Source organism: Habropoda laboriosa, unplaced genomic scaffold, assembly GCF_001263275.1.
Source record: "Habropoda laboriosa isolate 0110345459 unplaced genomic scaffold, ASM126327v1 scaffold57, whole genome shotgun sequence".
Classification (NCBI taxonomy): domain Eukaryota; kingdom Metazoa; phylum Arthropoda; class Insecta; order Hymenoptera; family Apidae; genus Habropoda; species Habropoda laboriosa.
The window spans coordinates 3,341,778-3,357,096 of NW_017100229.1; the positions used below are offsets into that span (position 1 = coordinate 3,341,778).

Here is a 15,319-nt window from a genome sequence, read left to right on the forward strand (position 1 = left end):
TTGAAAAATTTCAGTCGGAGCAAACAGTATCGTGAGAGTGAAATTCCATCGTTCGACTCTCTAATAAAGGTTCGTTAAAATTCCACTTTAGTTGGGTAAATGTTTTTTCTGCCCGGAATCCCCCTTTCGTTGAATTTTTAATTCACAATCATTCGGGCAAACTGGGCTGGCCGTGTGCAGCTTTGTTATAAAACAACGCGAAGGGTTAGAGATTTGGTTAAAATGAACGATAGCGCTTCTTTGTCTTTTTTTTCTTTTTTCCACTTACCTAAGCGAGCTTGACCGCCTTACGGCGGCCTCTTCCGGTTGGGGGCCCTCTCTATGGGGGCCCCAAGTTGTCGCACTTTTCGTTCACCAATATCCGGCGCTGTGACAGCTGGAAATCAGATCACCACCGTTAAACGACTCGTCGCGTGCACGCGGAACCACGACGATCACGTAACCACGAGAGCTTGGCACGCGACGAAATTGGGAAACCGTGCTTATGGTGTGCTCCTTTCCAACCGGAACGGTATTTTAGAAAAGAGCGAATTTAACGCGGAACGTTTCTGCAAGAGTGGCTTAAGTGAATTGTGTCGGTATATGGTCAGACGTGGGACGAGGATTAAGTGAGCCAACTTGACGCTCGGTCAGACACCATGGATCATTTCTAAGCTTACATGGACGAATCACTGTGACAAGCCAGGATATCAGTTATCCTTCTAACAATTCACCAAGTTTATTCGGAAAAATTTCTGGAAGAATTTGTTGAACGTTTAAAAGCTTCGATTTGCGAGTAACGAAAACTACTTTCGGTAATATCTTCCATAAAAGGAAGGCTGAAAAAAAAATGAAACGATCCACGATTCGAGCAAGTCGTGTCCCGATTAAACAAAAAATTGCTCGACTACACGGCGGAAGGTGTCCAGCGCGGGAATCAGTTTTCCAGAGGATTATCCAGGAATCATCAATTTCCGTCTCGCTAGAGAGGGAGGGTAGGTAGAAGAATCGCCACGTGGGGAACGTCTCGTGGCCTTTTTCTCCTTCTCGCGGCGCATATATTTTTAATCGGTTTTCCTCCGGTACCACCTCTACCGTCGTGGGCGCCAGCACGGTTTCCCAAATTAAATCGCACGCCGTATCGATTCGAGGATCTTGGACGCGGTCGAACGTTGAACGACGACGACGGCGGCGGCGACGACGACGACGACGACGAGGAACGGTGTCATAGGAGTAGAGTGGGGAATAGACGGAAGTAGGTGGAAAAAGAAGCAGGAGGGATGAAGGAGGTGGAAGGAGGCTCTGGCGTGGTGGCGGATGGAAAAGGGCAGAAAATGAAAGGTGGTGTCGCGAAGCTTGATGAGGAACTTTTCTTCGACGCGACGCCGGTCGTGGAGAGCGTGGAAAAACTGTAGCGAGAACGAAGCGAGTAATTGGACACCGGCCGGCCATATTAGAGCACGAAGAGACAGACGGAGATAGTGGGATCGAAGGACGGGCCGCGTGAAACGCGGAGAAGGAGTAGAGGCTGCGCGAACCGGGTGCAACAGAGAAGGGAAACCGGCCAGATAGGGGAAGAGAAAGAGACGGGGGAAGAGGGGTAGTGGGACAGGAGTGTGGAAAGGAAAGGAAGAAAGGTGCATCGGGGGAAAAATGATAAAGAAGCTCCTCTGGTTACCAAGGTTCGAACCCACGGAGAAAGAAAGAAAGAGAGTATTGTGTGTGAAAAGCGGCTGCGAATGAGGATGAATCGCAATTAAGCCGAGGCTAATTGGATATCGTTAACTTTGCTCGAAGAATCAAGCTTGCCCATGGAAGAGTAAGGACTAATTATCCGAGCTGAAGGACCTGGAAACTTTGGAAAATCACTTTAGTATCTAGAAATAGTTGTTTCACAGTTTCTAAACCGTCCGGGAAGATTATCGTATCTCCGACGAGAGAAAATACACATGGGGAATTTGAGAACGTTAATAAGTTGTCTTTAGAAACAGTCGCGGAGATCCTCTGAAATGGTAAACAGAGCCTGGAGCGTGAGAGACACCGGTGGAACGGGCGTTTCAAGCTTGAAAAGTCGAAACTTGGAAGAGACTGTGAAAAGCCCTCGGGCGAATTAGAGGCGGCGAGTCAGAGAGAGATTTTCGAGATGTTCCGAAATCCTCGAGATTCCTGGGCTTCGTTGATATCACAGACGGAGAAGCGTCCAGCACTGGGTGCACCTTTAAAACCGCGTGTCACTTTCTCTATTCCTCAAAGCTTTCCTCCCTGTTCTCGTTCACTGGACTCTAGAGGCTTGGCGAGATCTGTAGAGAGGCGCGTGATCGAAAAAGCAGCGCGTTTCCACGCCAATGGTAGCGCGTGAACGGGCGTGCGCGCTGGCGAGCGTGTGCACCGCCGGCGCTGCTACCGTTTTAGTAACGGAGCGCACCGGTGCGCACCGGTGTGCATTATCTAACACTTAAAATTAGACGGCCGATGGCGACGGCGAAAAGAGAGATCCTCTCTCGCGCGTCCAATCCTCGATTCGTCGCCTCTCTCTCTTTCCCCACGATCCACAGGCGCGTCGCTCTGAACACGATCAATCGAATACAACACTAAACCCACTGATCGATGCTCTCTCTCAAACACGTTCTCTCCCTTTTATTTTTTCCACACAGTTTCTCTCTTTCTCTCGATATTCTTTTTTCCCCCGGTCGGTCGGTCGGTTGGCCGGGTTACGTTTGTTTCGTTTAATCAACAAAGTAGTCCAAGAGTAGAGGAGAGAGATAGGATGCTGCTGGTGGTGATGTGTGGTAGAGAGCGGTAGCAGGCACTTTGCAGAAACTAGGACACCAGAGATGAGATAATGATACGCGCGACTAGATTTCCACGGGCACTACGTGTGTATGTATGTACGTGTTCACCGATCTACCCAGCGTTGCTTTTGTCACCGTGTGTTGGACCCAACCGCGGATACGAGAGAGCGTTGTGTGTGGTGTTTATCGTAACGACGAAGGGGTGATAAGGTGCCGGATTACGAAGAGTACGAGACGCACCGCGTTCGTCCGGGCCGGCTGGCCGCCCGTCTCAGAGTGAATGTCTTATTAGTTATTTCTGGCCAAGCTACTTCGTCGCTCTCTGCTTCTTCCTCCTCCTCCTCCTCCTCCGCCGCCTCCACCTCTTCCTCTCCTTCCTCGTCTTTTCTTGATCTTCTGCCCGAGCTTCTGCACACACCCCACTCTCCACCACGTCACCTGGTCCCGTTCCTTTCCTCGACCCGTGTGTGCCCGTGTGGGCCATCAGAAGCACCACGGATCCCTGTGAAACGCCGGTCGTCTGTGTCCTCCCCCGCTCCCTCTCCCTCTTCCACCGCGACGCGTCGAGGAAATTTTTCGCCGTGGATCATTCTTGTCCTTGAACTCGGCGTGCATTTCGAAATTTGCACGCCTCCTCGGTCTATCGTCGGTATAAAAATGGATCGAAAGAAGAAGAAGGAGAAAGAGTATTTTCACTCTGTGACCTCTTCTCGCTCTTGTTTTTCCCCCGACGACTTTCTTTTCCAAGAATTTGCGCCGGTTTTTAGAACGTATGTACGTTGTTTGCTCTTCGGCTGGGACAAATATATGTATATATGCATTCATCGGTTGTTGTTCGATTAGAATTGGTTACTTCAATCACAGTTCCCTTTTCCCTTTTCCCTTCCCCCTTGTGTCGAACATCTGCTCGAAGCAATCAGGACAACTCTAACTTTCGCTCGATTAAAGTTCTCCAGAGATTTATCATTTCTCTTCGGCGAGATAAGCCGGTGTGGCTCGGTCTTTTAATATTCCCAGGCGTCAGGATTCGTTGGACACTTTAATGGGGAAAAGTTTTTGTATTATCAGTCTCGAGGTTTCTTTTTTCTCCCTGCCTACGTGTATCTACTCTGCGTCGATGTCCTAATCTAACACGGTGTACCACGGTTTTCTTCTAAATCCAGACATTCTACGCAGGGGGGGAAACGTTGGTGGAGGAGAGAGGGAAGAATAGAATCGTTAAAGTGTCCGTAATCTATTGCCATCAGCGAAGAAAGGGCTTAAAGATGACAAAGTGGGTACTTGGTACTCGCGACTTATAGGTGGTACTAACGACCCTTATATCCCCGTCCGCAGCTTCCTATCCTTTCAAAACTCCGCGGGTAATAAATGACAGAGTGTCACGGAGTTTCCTCCGAGGTGTCCTTTTTTGCGCAATTTCCTGCCTGTCTTTAATTTCCTACCTCGATCGAATTAGCAGTTCCTAGACCAGGCTTTCTTACAGCAACGACTTGTTTCACTTGATTTCGAACTCTTCTCGTTTAGGCTTGTTCCGCACTTCTTACACATTTTCACTTTTTCATCACTTTTCTCACTCTTCACTCACCCTGTACTTTCTTTCACTCTGTGACGTTTAAATATTGAAAAAAATTGAATTGAGCTTGAGAATCTTTACTCATTCTGATTCTCAGCTGATTCGCATACCAAATAAGTTCTCCTCCAGATACGAAAAATCTCTCGGTATTCTAAATTCCTTCTCCTCCAACCGTTAACAGCTACTTATATCATCCTCTGAATGAAACACTTCTAAATCGTGTTCCCCTCGTCAGAGCCGATTGCACAACTTACATAATTCACCGAACGACGACGTAACGCGTGTAAGAGTAGCAGTGGGAAGTGCTCTAGAGTTTTATTTTCAGAGAGAAAAAGAGAGAGGGAGATGAACGATGAAATATCCACGATCTGCTCTTGACTTTGTTTCAAGGCTGCCGCTGGCCGATTCATCTGTCACGAGACAACGTTCCATCGTCGTATATAGTTTGCGGTTACATTGTGTATGCACTCACGGGGTCCTGGATGAAATGGCGGAATCATAATTAAATGCTGAATTATTATCGACTGTGCCCCGTGGTATGCGCCATTAGTCCGAATTGTCGCGAAATTCTGTTTGAAACGGCACGCTTTACCAGATCTGGCTGGTTAAATAACCAGCCAGACGGGGAATTAGGATTTCGCTTGGAGGCTTTCGGCGAAATACGATCAAGCATCGCGGTCATGGATTGCTCTATTCCCGAGCGGTGTGCGGAAAATCTGCCTACGTTTACAATCGCGCACGGAAAGTTTCGTTTTTGGCCGCCTGACTCACGGAAACGCGCGACCACGATTCCCCTAAAAATAAGACCAACGCGGCGACGTGTAATCCTTGGGAGTCTATTTCTAATTTTAGCGCGGAAACTTCGTGTAGATTAGCGCAATTAAGAGACATGTTACTAGACAGAGCGCGTTTAAGCTGATACGTATGTTGTTAGATCGACAAACTTTTGGCTCGATCGTACTGTAACTTTGCCGTAACGTACGATCTCTGTCATAGAGATTTTTAAGGATCTACGAATGTATCGAAGCTTGAGAAAACTGTATCGTCGATTCAAGGTTTCTTTCAATTTCTCGGAGGGTAAAATAAGGTTGAATTGAGAAATTTTCGATTTTATCGCGCGTAACAGGTAAAAACGTACGCGAATTTTCTCGACGTTGCTACGAGTACGATTCGAGAGTCCGGTTTTTGGCAATCGAAGGCGAGACGGACCTCTCTCTTGTCGTAGCATTGATCTTGGCATTAGCGATCGTTCGCGTGAAATTCGAGACTCTTAAGGAGATTGAGAACGATTCTTTATTACGTCTGGCGAGGTTAAATCGATCGCGACGATGTTGGCTAATTAATTCGGAATAGCGGGGTGACGCGAGAAATTTCCCCCATTTCTCTGCTGTTCGAAAGTAAGAAAGTCCAGGTTTTGCTTGTTGATAAATTAATGTTTACGGGCCGATATTTCCGCGGGCGTGTTTAATCCATTGCGCGATATCGGGGTGCAAAAGCGAAGGAAAGTTTCTCGCCTCGGCACCGAAATAATTTCCCGGCCACTTAACGGGATTACCGTTGCAATTTCGAGATGAAGTTTCTCCTACATAGCTCATTAGTCGTCTCTCGCGTGCCTCGATAAATAAACGAACTCGCGCTTGGGGGGATGACTCAACGGACAAATGCTCGTTGTTCGGAGAAATTTCCTAACTATTTCGCGAGAGAGGGAGGCCTCGTCTATTCCAGAACTTTTCTCCGTCCGATACACAAATTATTCATTTTTTTTCGCCACCGAATAGAGGGTTAACGCTTGAACAATGCTCTTCCGTGATATCTCCAAGGCACGGTGGGAGAGGAATCGCGGAGGGCCCATCGTTCAGAGGGTGGACGATTTGTAAAGCGGCTCGGCTAATTTCGCGCGATCGGTCTCGCGCGCGATATCGACCGTCGAAGATTGCGCTGATAAATCAGCCGCTCCTTTTTCCCCCCGCCTTGGGAATTCTCCGTCGTCGCCAAGACGGTGAGACGAACCCGCGGACCACCGCGCACACGTTCCTTCGTTTCAGCAAATTTACCCTTCTCCCGCGTCTCTTCTTCCTTGGATTTCCACGGCAAACAGATTTACGGATCTCTCCGGTGCTCCAGCTGCCCGCTGGATCGTTAACCTTTCTCTTGAAAGCACAGAAATGGAACTCACGATCGTGCCATTTTCATGCACTTGGCGTATACTTTGCGCATTATTTCGACAATATTTCGACAATATTTCACGCTGACCAGAGTTTCTCCTTCCTCTTGTGTCGTCTGCCCGCTGGATCGTTAACCTTTCTCTTGAAAACACAGAAAAAGAGAGAAATGAGAGGAGAATCCAGCGGAGACTATGAAACAAGAAATTTCGAAGGGAAATTTTCATGCACTTGGCGTGTACTTTGCGCATTATTTCGACAATATTTCGACAATATTTCGACAATATTTCACGCTGACCAGAGTTTCTCCTTCCTCTTGTGTCGTCGAGGCTTCGTTGCGTTGGGTCGTTGATTAATTATATGTAATTTCGTCGATAAACTGCAGACTCGTGGAAACTTGGGCGGAATTGAACGGTAATAAACAACGATTACATATCACGCGAGATTGGAACTAATTAGAAAGATAAATACAACGAAAGCAAGTCTCTTTTCTCTCGGCGATTTTTCTCGAGTCTTAAAGAGGGTTAAAGGGGCGAAACCTTGGAACGAGGCTCGTCATCAATTTCCATTCCACGGTGGATTTTCCAATGGAAAAGGCTGCGAGCTGGTGTTCAGACGGACGGATCCATCATTGTCCGAAACAAGAAATTCACCGGGTGACTTATCGCGGTAATTTCGAGGCTCGACCGGACGTCGATGTCGTTGGACAATGGACATCGCTACGAGAATTCCACGGTGTTTGTTTAACGTTAACCAGCAGAACGCGCTAGTCCAAGACAAAGGCCTGTTCGAATCAACAAGCCGCGTTTACACGCGCTATTCTATCACGAAGACAACTTACCTGATCGATAACCGCCGCGGTCCGATTGTTCCAATTGTTATTTCTTCCTTTGTTCCACGGCCACCGGGCGTTTTTCATTTCTCGCAAGATATATACACTGGTTGTCCTGTTCAACTTCCACACCTTGAATAATTTTCAATAGCCGAACGTTCCTCCTCGTATTTTTCATTCGGTTAAAAGCTGAACGTAATAATTTCTCCGCGGTGGTAACGTACGAGTGATTCGAAGTGTAACTCAGACGAGAGACAACCTGTGTAGAGGAGATTCTAACTGGCGCCTTCCGGTGAATTCTTTGGAAAATTGCATTTTTTTCACGTCAGGAGAAAAATTCACCAAGATGAAGCGGGAGAGAATAGTTTCCTGGTGGAATTTGCTTGGGTTGAAAAGGATAAAGGAGAGGGGAAAAAATAAGATGGAAGGAATGTTGGAATGTTCGAAGCTTGTTCCTCGTGGCCCGATACGCCACTGTGTACTTTCCAATTGTACGCGGTTTAAAGGGCATATTTTTACAACGAACAAAAACTGTGAAAATTCATCTGCTGTTTTTCTCGACCCTTTCGAGGTCGAGTGAAATTTCGACAGATTCTTTCGCGAAGGAAAGTTATGGTAATCCAGAATTAGACGTATTTCTGAATCAGGTCGGTGTTGGTATTTTGAGAAGTCGACAAATTTACGGCAGCGAAGAGAGAGAGAGAGAAAGAGTAAGCTGGCGAATTCGCTATTAATTAATATCGCGAACTAATTCCTTGGGGATATCGGTTGCGGCCGAGCTGCAGTCAAGAAGTGAGACGCGACGGGAAAGTTAATTATTCGTATTTGCATTGCCGCGCTCCTCCTCTTCTACCTGGAGTTTGCAACTTCCATTAAAAGAATAACAACTTTTAATAACCGTCTAGCCAACGGTGAGCGGAATGAGCGGCGCTCATTCTTTCAGCCGGAAGATTCGTTAGCCCGAGGATAATTAATGGAGCGCCTCGTTACTGTCTCGCGATTATGCGTATTAACGAAAAAGACGGAACTCGCGCGATTTCCTTTTAATTCATCTTTAAACATACTCTCATTTTTTTCTGTTTTCCCTCTATCAATTATAGATCTCGCTTATATCTCTTCATTTTATCGTCTTTCTTTCGTCAATTAAATTAAATTTAGAATTAAAATTGCGTCGGAGATAAAGCAGGAACACTTACTAAAATAGCAAAGCGTTTATCTCTATCTGACGAAGAATAGCGTCAAACTTGATTTACTTGTGTTAAACCGTGTCTGTTGATGCGAGATCGTCTCGAAGCATCCCAATTGTCACGGCCCTGGCAGCTATTTTTGCTATCGTCCGCGCGTTATTTATAACAACAGAACAGACTTATTTCACCGACAGTCGACACGACTTCTATCTGTCGCGGAGCCACGTACCTTTGGATTCACGCGGGAAACAGCGCCATGTTGTGCACGTAATCGTTGGAACAATTCCCTTCCTTTTTCTCTGCGCCAGATTCGTACTTGTGCCGCTGAACAGGGGGTAGTCTTGTGAAAAATTCAAGCTTCGTTTCTGATTACGCGATCGAAATATTCGTGCAACTGAGAGAGGGGGGAAAAATCATGGCTGGTTGCGAGGATTCCCGGTTAATTATTGTAAAAGCCTCGTCTCAAAGGCGACAGATTAAACTTGCCTCCTCGAATCATCCTTCCATTCCATGTCGCTAATTACCATCAGTTTGCAAATATGTTTCACCTTTGATAGAAATTGCTTTAATTAACACCAACAGCGACACGTGGTACACGTTATTTCCTCTCTCTCTCTCTCTCATTTTACCCACGTTTTCATTCCGTTTCCACTAATACCAGGCTAAACGGTAACTCTAGAAAGTGTGTGTGTGTTAGAGAGAGAGAGAGAGAGATTGTATTTTATTTTTAATCTCGTTTCTTAACGTCCGCTATAGCAGATTTATGTGTCCATTTCGCGATCACAGACGCCAGGACGACGATAAATTAACAATCGCAGGGTTTATCGAGCGTAAGTTCGTTTACAGAGAGAAAATCGAACCGTCGTTCGTCTTACATTCTCGTTCGCTGAAACACCGTTCTTACTTTTCTTTTCGTTCTAATTTTCTTTCATCGACTTATGCTACCTGTTTCGTCCACGCGATTAAAACTCGCATGTACACGCGTCAGATGGGATAATACACGACCCAGGGTACAAATCCTCTTTGCACCACGTTATAACCGCCGCTTTCATTGTTCGTCCTTCGCGGTGATTCCGATGGAAATTCATCAACGCGGATATTTGCGAACGAGAAGTTTCGCCGCGCGGTTCATTAATTTCGCCGCCCGGTGAATGGAGTCGTCGGTTGACGAGTAGGGATAAGTCTATCGCCATTCTGGCTCTTTCCCATCAATTCTTCTCTTCTTGCCAGCCGATCAAGACGAGGAAGACAAGGTGTCTCGTTTTCTGCGTGTTTTTGCGGATCGTTCTGTATATACATGCATAGGTTTGTTAATGTATATTAAATGTTTGGCGATACTAATATTATCATTTCGCCTGCTTTAATATTGGTATGGCAGAGAGAGAGAGAGAGAGAGAGAGATACTGGATCAGGAAATCTCGCCTGGAATGCATTTTCATAATTCTACTTTGAAATTTAAAACAAGTATGAGTTGCATGGAAATTCGTGTAATTTACTTGTATGAATTACACCGTGGTAACAATGCCGTGTTACAAATATACGCGATATACATTTATTTGTTGGAAAAGATGCAACGATGCGGGTGCAGCATATTTTCTGCTCGTATGAATATCTTTTTCTCGAATAAGCCGTGTACGTAATTACAGATTGTGGATTTTTCGCGTTTACTTCAGTTGTAGAAGATTGGTTTCCTTGCACTCGATCTTTCATCCTCGATGCATTGTTGAATCGATCGTAAAGATATTCTTAGGAGTATTGATATCGTTTGATCATCCGTCTGGCGACTTAGGAAACCCTCGACCACCGATAACGATCGCACTTAATTAACCAGCCGTCGTGAATTGACCGACCCAATAGTCATCAATCTAACAGTATACACGTTACACTAAGTGTAACAGTATACGTGACCAGAATTGAACGTAGTATCGAGTATCGCATAAATTCGATCGTTCCGTCGAAAATCGTCTTGACCGATGGTCCTCGTTATACATATATCGAGCCACAATTTCGTAGCTTTACGATCGCGAAGATCTACCCTTCGTCGATGAGATATCACGTGTAAAATGATGGTTGTTCTGTGTTTGAATAGGAGGAGAGTGAAATGCTGCCGCAAGATGCAGAAGACATTCGAAGGAGGAAGTCGAATCCGTGAGTTGAATTCTCTTTTCATTCTTTTCTGTATCTCTTTTCCTGTTTTACTTTTCTGTGTAAACGTTCGTCGTGAGAAATGTTTTACCTTGTTATTTATTTACGTTCTACCGTTTATCAAAGGAACAGTTGCGTGTTGTGTGTGTTGTGCGTGCGTGTAAATGTAAACGAAGTCGAGGCGTACGCATAAATCCCAGGTCGTTTAGTTTGGTATTCACGAAGTTGGAGATTGACCGGGTAGAAAAGTGCCGGCGAGAGAAAAGTGGCGAATTGCGGGATCTCGAAATAGTTTGATGATCGCTGATCCGTAATTTTAGTCCAAGGTGTAGGTTGTATGACGCGAATTGAGGCTACAGAGGGAAACAGGAGATCGTGGCGCGGACATTTGCCGATTTCACGGCGATTCTTTCTTAATTACGCAAACCTGGGAACATGTTGTCAGCCAAGGGAAACAAGTATTTTGCGTTATCTTCGTTCGATCATATTCTGTTTTTACCTGGCAAGCTGAGAGACAGGTATAGCGCCGCTCATCGATTATTTTTCGTCTCGATCCAACAGAAATTTCTCCCGATCCTCCAGCTCTCTTGCTGCCCAAAAAGCTCGATGCCACACGTTTGATAAGTAATCAAATTTTTCGGTACTCGGAAGTGACGAATAAGAAAATTCGACAGATAATCATAATTTTCCCTCTACGTATGACACATGTTAAATGAAGAAATAATTTTCTGCAAATTTCCGAAGGACGATTGTCCAAAATTTCCAAGAAAGGATTATCCGAAAGAAAGAATACTCCGAATTAGATCTAAGTGCTCACCAGTGCTCCTGCGTTTCAACATTCCACCGCACTTCCCAATACCGAAGTGCACACTCGGTATAAATAGAGTTATTCTAATTCTGACATTTAGTTATACCCGTAACTTGACATCACGCGTATTATTACTATGCACAACTGTCATCTACTCGATGATGCATCAACCGTTGCACGAGTATGTTAATTTGATTCGCGTCCCACGAGTAGCATAACAGAATGACAGAAAAGAAAGAAAACTCATCTACCTTGACCCTTCTAGCGGTGACATTTTCCTCCTTGTTAAATATCACGATTAGAAACCGGTGAAGTTTCACGGTCCAAAAAAAGAATTGGCGTTTCTGAATATTCTCTCGCGCGTGGAACAGATAACAACGCGGTGCCCGTAACGGAGGCGGAATTAAAAACCGGGTAAATAAGTGCGTTTCGTTGCCACTTTATTTTTAATTGCGCGCGTGCTGGCTGTGTTCTCTTCGCGCGAACCTCGTCACGCGGTCTAAACAAACGCCGCTTCTGTTTGTACTTTCCATAGAATTCGTGGTAGCCCCTGTTGTTTGTACAATCCCAGCCGAGACTTCAACCCCGAACTCGTATTTATCGGCGGTGTGTAATTTGGACATCTCTGGCCAGCAGGGATACTTCAAATTTACTTAACTTTCAGCCACGAGCAAATTCAAGAAGTTTCACGGCCCTCTGCTAATTCCCCTTGATTTACTACCCTCCACCTTTTAATCACGCCGGTAAATCCATAACTCCCTAGACACGCCAGTTTCCCAACAAATACATCCACGGTTTCTTACCTTATTAATTTTCAACACTAGGTTTACTCTCTATTTCTTCTCTACCACTTGTGCTTACTATAAATTTCATATAAATGTGTTCATTTATAAGTTAACAGTGTATAATATGTTGTCGTCAAATGAAATAAGTTGTTTTTCAAAGAAAATCTGCGGTTTCGTCCAATTTGACGCGTGTCCGTAGAGATAGGCACGAAGCTACGTAGGAAAGTTGGTGGAGGATAGGCGGAAAAGGAAAGGTTAGGGGCGTTTCGTCCTGGGCCTCCTAGTGAACTCGTCGGTAAAGCTTTCTAGGAGGCCCTGGAAGGACTCAGGTCAGAAGGTGTATATATACAAACAGGAGCCTTTACGAGGATTAGCGAGAACCTGTGGTTAGTCCGTCCCTCTGGTGGTAAACCTAGTGTTAATAATACAATGCACCGTGAAAATTCGCCAAAAGATACCGCTGCGTTGGAGTGTATTTCTTGGAAGAAAAAGAGAAATAGAGCGTGGTAAACGTCTGGATGGCGGAGAAATTGAAATGACCAAATGGTTGGAAATGGCAGGGACGTGGTGAGGTCCCTGGAACGGTTGTACGCGGTGCCGTCGGAAAAGCTGCGTGTTTGGTCGATTTGGCTCTCGAAGATCGGTGAAATTGCGGACGAATGGCAGAGGTGGTTACGTGCTCACATCGATTTCGCTATAAGGCTCATGGAACAGTTGCAGGCGGCGGAGGAAGCCTTGAGCCGGTCCAACGTCGAGGTGAGTTCTGTTTCGTGTAACGACCGGTAACCGGCCAGCCAGACGGTTAGATATTTATGTCAAATGCCCGCGATGTCTCGGGTGGGGGATGAAAAATTAACGCCATTATAGAAAGTCTCATGTTTGTAATTAATTACGTAGCATAGCGTGCAGTTACTTAAGACGAAATTATGGCACGGTGAAACGTAATTGGTGCCCTTTAAACTCTCCTATAATAACTTTGTTTCATTTCTCTGATATATAGTACGTAACCTTCTTTCCACTATCAGCTCCGCGAGAAGAAAAAGAAAAGAAAAGAAAAGATATTCCGACCTTAGATAGCAGGTTTTTTTAATTGGAATTTTATCTTCGAGATTATTCAAATTTACAGGTATACGTAGATTGAATTTAAGCTTGAGAATAATGTAAAGAAAAGCAGCTCTCACGGAAGAAAGTAACGACGTTAGTGGAAGAATTTTGAAAAAAGGTGTACTTCTCGTGTTTGCAGGAATTGAAGACGAGGCAATATCGCTTTCCAATAATTTCGAACGGCTAGAGAGATAACGTAGACCGTGGTGCGTGCACCGGGAACGAATGGAAACTGCGTTCGCGCGACAGACGACGTAGCGCCGTTAACAAAAGCTTTCTGTGACAATGCGACCAAGCGATACGCGTTACTATCCCCGCGTAAATATCTTACAGTCGCAAAAAGCGTGTCGATCTGAAGGCTGCAGAGTGACAGGACAATTGGCGAACCGACGATTCTCCCACGCGACATCCTACATTTCGTTATATTTTTTTCAAAATTACGTCGTAACTGGAATTTCGTCAAACCTGGCGAATGACACTTAGGGATGTTCCCTTGTTAGCAACGATTACGTATCTTCCTCGTGTCATTTCTCCATACGCTTGCTCTATTTACGACCAAACACCGTACACAATTCTGAAAGACCTAATCCCCGTAGTATCTACGTCTACCCACCTGTACCAAACATCCGAAGCTTAATTTCGCCGTGTTCCAGCGACTCGGTATCGCCGGGAGCATGATTTACCGGGGTCGCTGGGAATAGCTCTGGCACGGTATCCAGTTGGTTAGCCTCGAGGTTCGTGAACACCACCGTACGCAGCCTGTTTCGTTGTCACTTGAGCTCAGGTGTTGGCCGCGCTTTTTCAGTCTGCTCGCGGAGATTTATACGCGACGCTGCATGCTTCGTCGACGAGGGGAATGCGTTTAAATCTCTCTCTCACCTACCTTCTTCTTCCTTTTTATCCTTCCGAGCGACTTGGAGCGAGGGAACAATCCAGAGAAAGAGACAGAAGCGCCTCTTCCCACCCACACACGCTGCTTCGTGATATTCGCGATGGCGAGCGACCTTGATGTGGGAGTCGGTGGAACGATCAATCAAGCGAGCGTAATATATTTAGTCGTGAGTGCAATGGGTCAGCTCTACCTTTAATAAAACTACCAGACGTCCGAGGAGTCAGGGTCACGGTGGATCCGTTAAAATCACCCTGTAGATCAACGGGGAATGCGAAGGGTTGAATTGTTCGTTGAAATTCGGAGATAGAAAACGATTTTAGACTGGCTGTTAGAAGTGACCAAAGACGATTAGAGCGGCGATTCTAATCGAAAGTGTATATATACGGAGTAATTCGAAGCTGTCTACCGGTTCGATTTATGTACTCGAAGTGAATATTGCCACCTCACGTTTCTCTGGTGTTTCGCGGGGGAAAAGGTGGGAGAGATAAGGGTGTTTAATTTTCATTTTAATATGCATTAATCGCGCGTCCTTCTGTTTGCACGGGCGAGAACTTTGGCGAAACGATTCGTGCCACCGTAGACTGCAACGCTCGGTTCTTCGTTTTATTCCTTTCCCTAGCCTGTGAGAGCTGCTGTAAATCATATCGCTTTTATAGACACGGCTGTTCCTCTCTTTTCTCATATACTCGAACGTTGATATTTTTCAAAGTCACCTCTGTCGCAGATTATTCCGCAAACTTGAATAATCTCCGAGAAAAATAGATACTCGACAAACAATTTCACAATTTCGATATTTGACAAATCAGAAATTTCGAAAAGAAATCGACACGAATCTGTTTACGCTGTTACACGCACGTCTGCGACGATAATGCACCGAGGATTCCTTCCGACCTCTTATATTCATCCTCGTAAATCCTCCTGTACAACTTTCTCCCCGCGAGAGTTTTCGCTGTTCGCAGGAAGGAGATCAGCCGGCGGAAGTTTCGAGTCGAGACGGCGAAGAGGAGGCGGCGGAAGTTCCTCAGGAGGCTGGTGACTCCGATCGAGGTGAGAGAGGGAT

General features: G+C 45.6%; 1 protein-coding gene across 3 annotated transcripts in view; it reads right to left on the reverse strand.

The window, feature by feature from the left end:
* Nucleotides 1–3,144, reverse strand: part of LOC108571395 (RING finger protein nhl-1) — a 48,844-nt gene extending 45,700 nt beyond the window's left edge. For 2 of the 3 annotated variants that reach the window (XM_017933417.1, XM_017933416.1), the window contains exons 1-2: nt 3,012–3,139; nt 269–376 (exon numbers count right to left, since the gene is read on the reverse strand). The gene's annotated coding sequence lies outside the window, so the exon portion shown is untranslated. Of the gene's footprint in view, nt 1–268; nt 377–3,011 lie in introns of all 3 variants that reach the window. The other variant, XM_017933418.1, reaches the window with a different exon arrangement.
* Nucleotides 3,145–15,319: the final 12,175 nt, after the last annotated feature.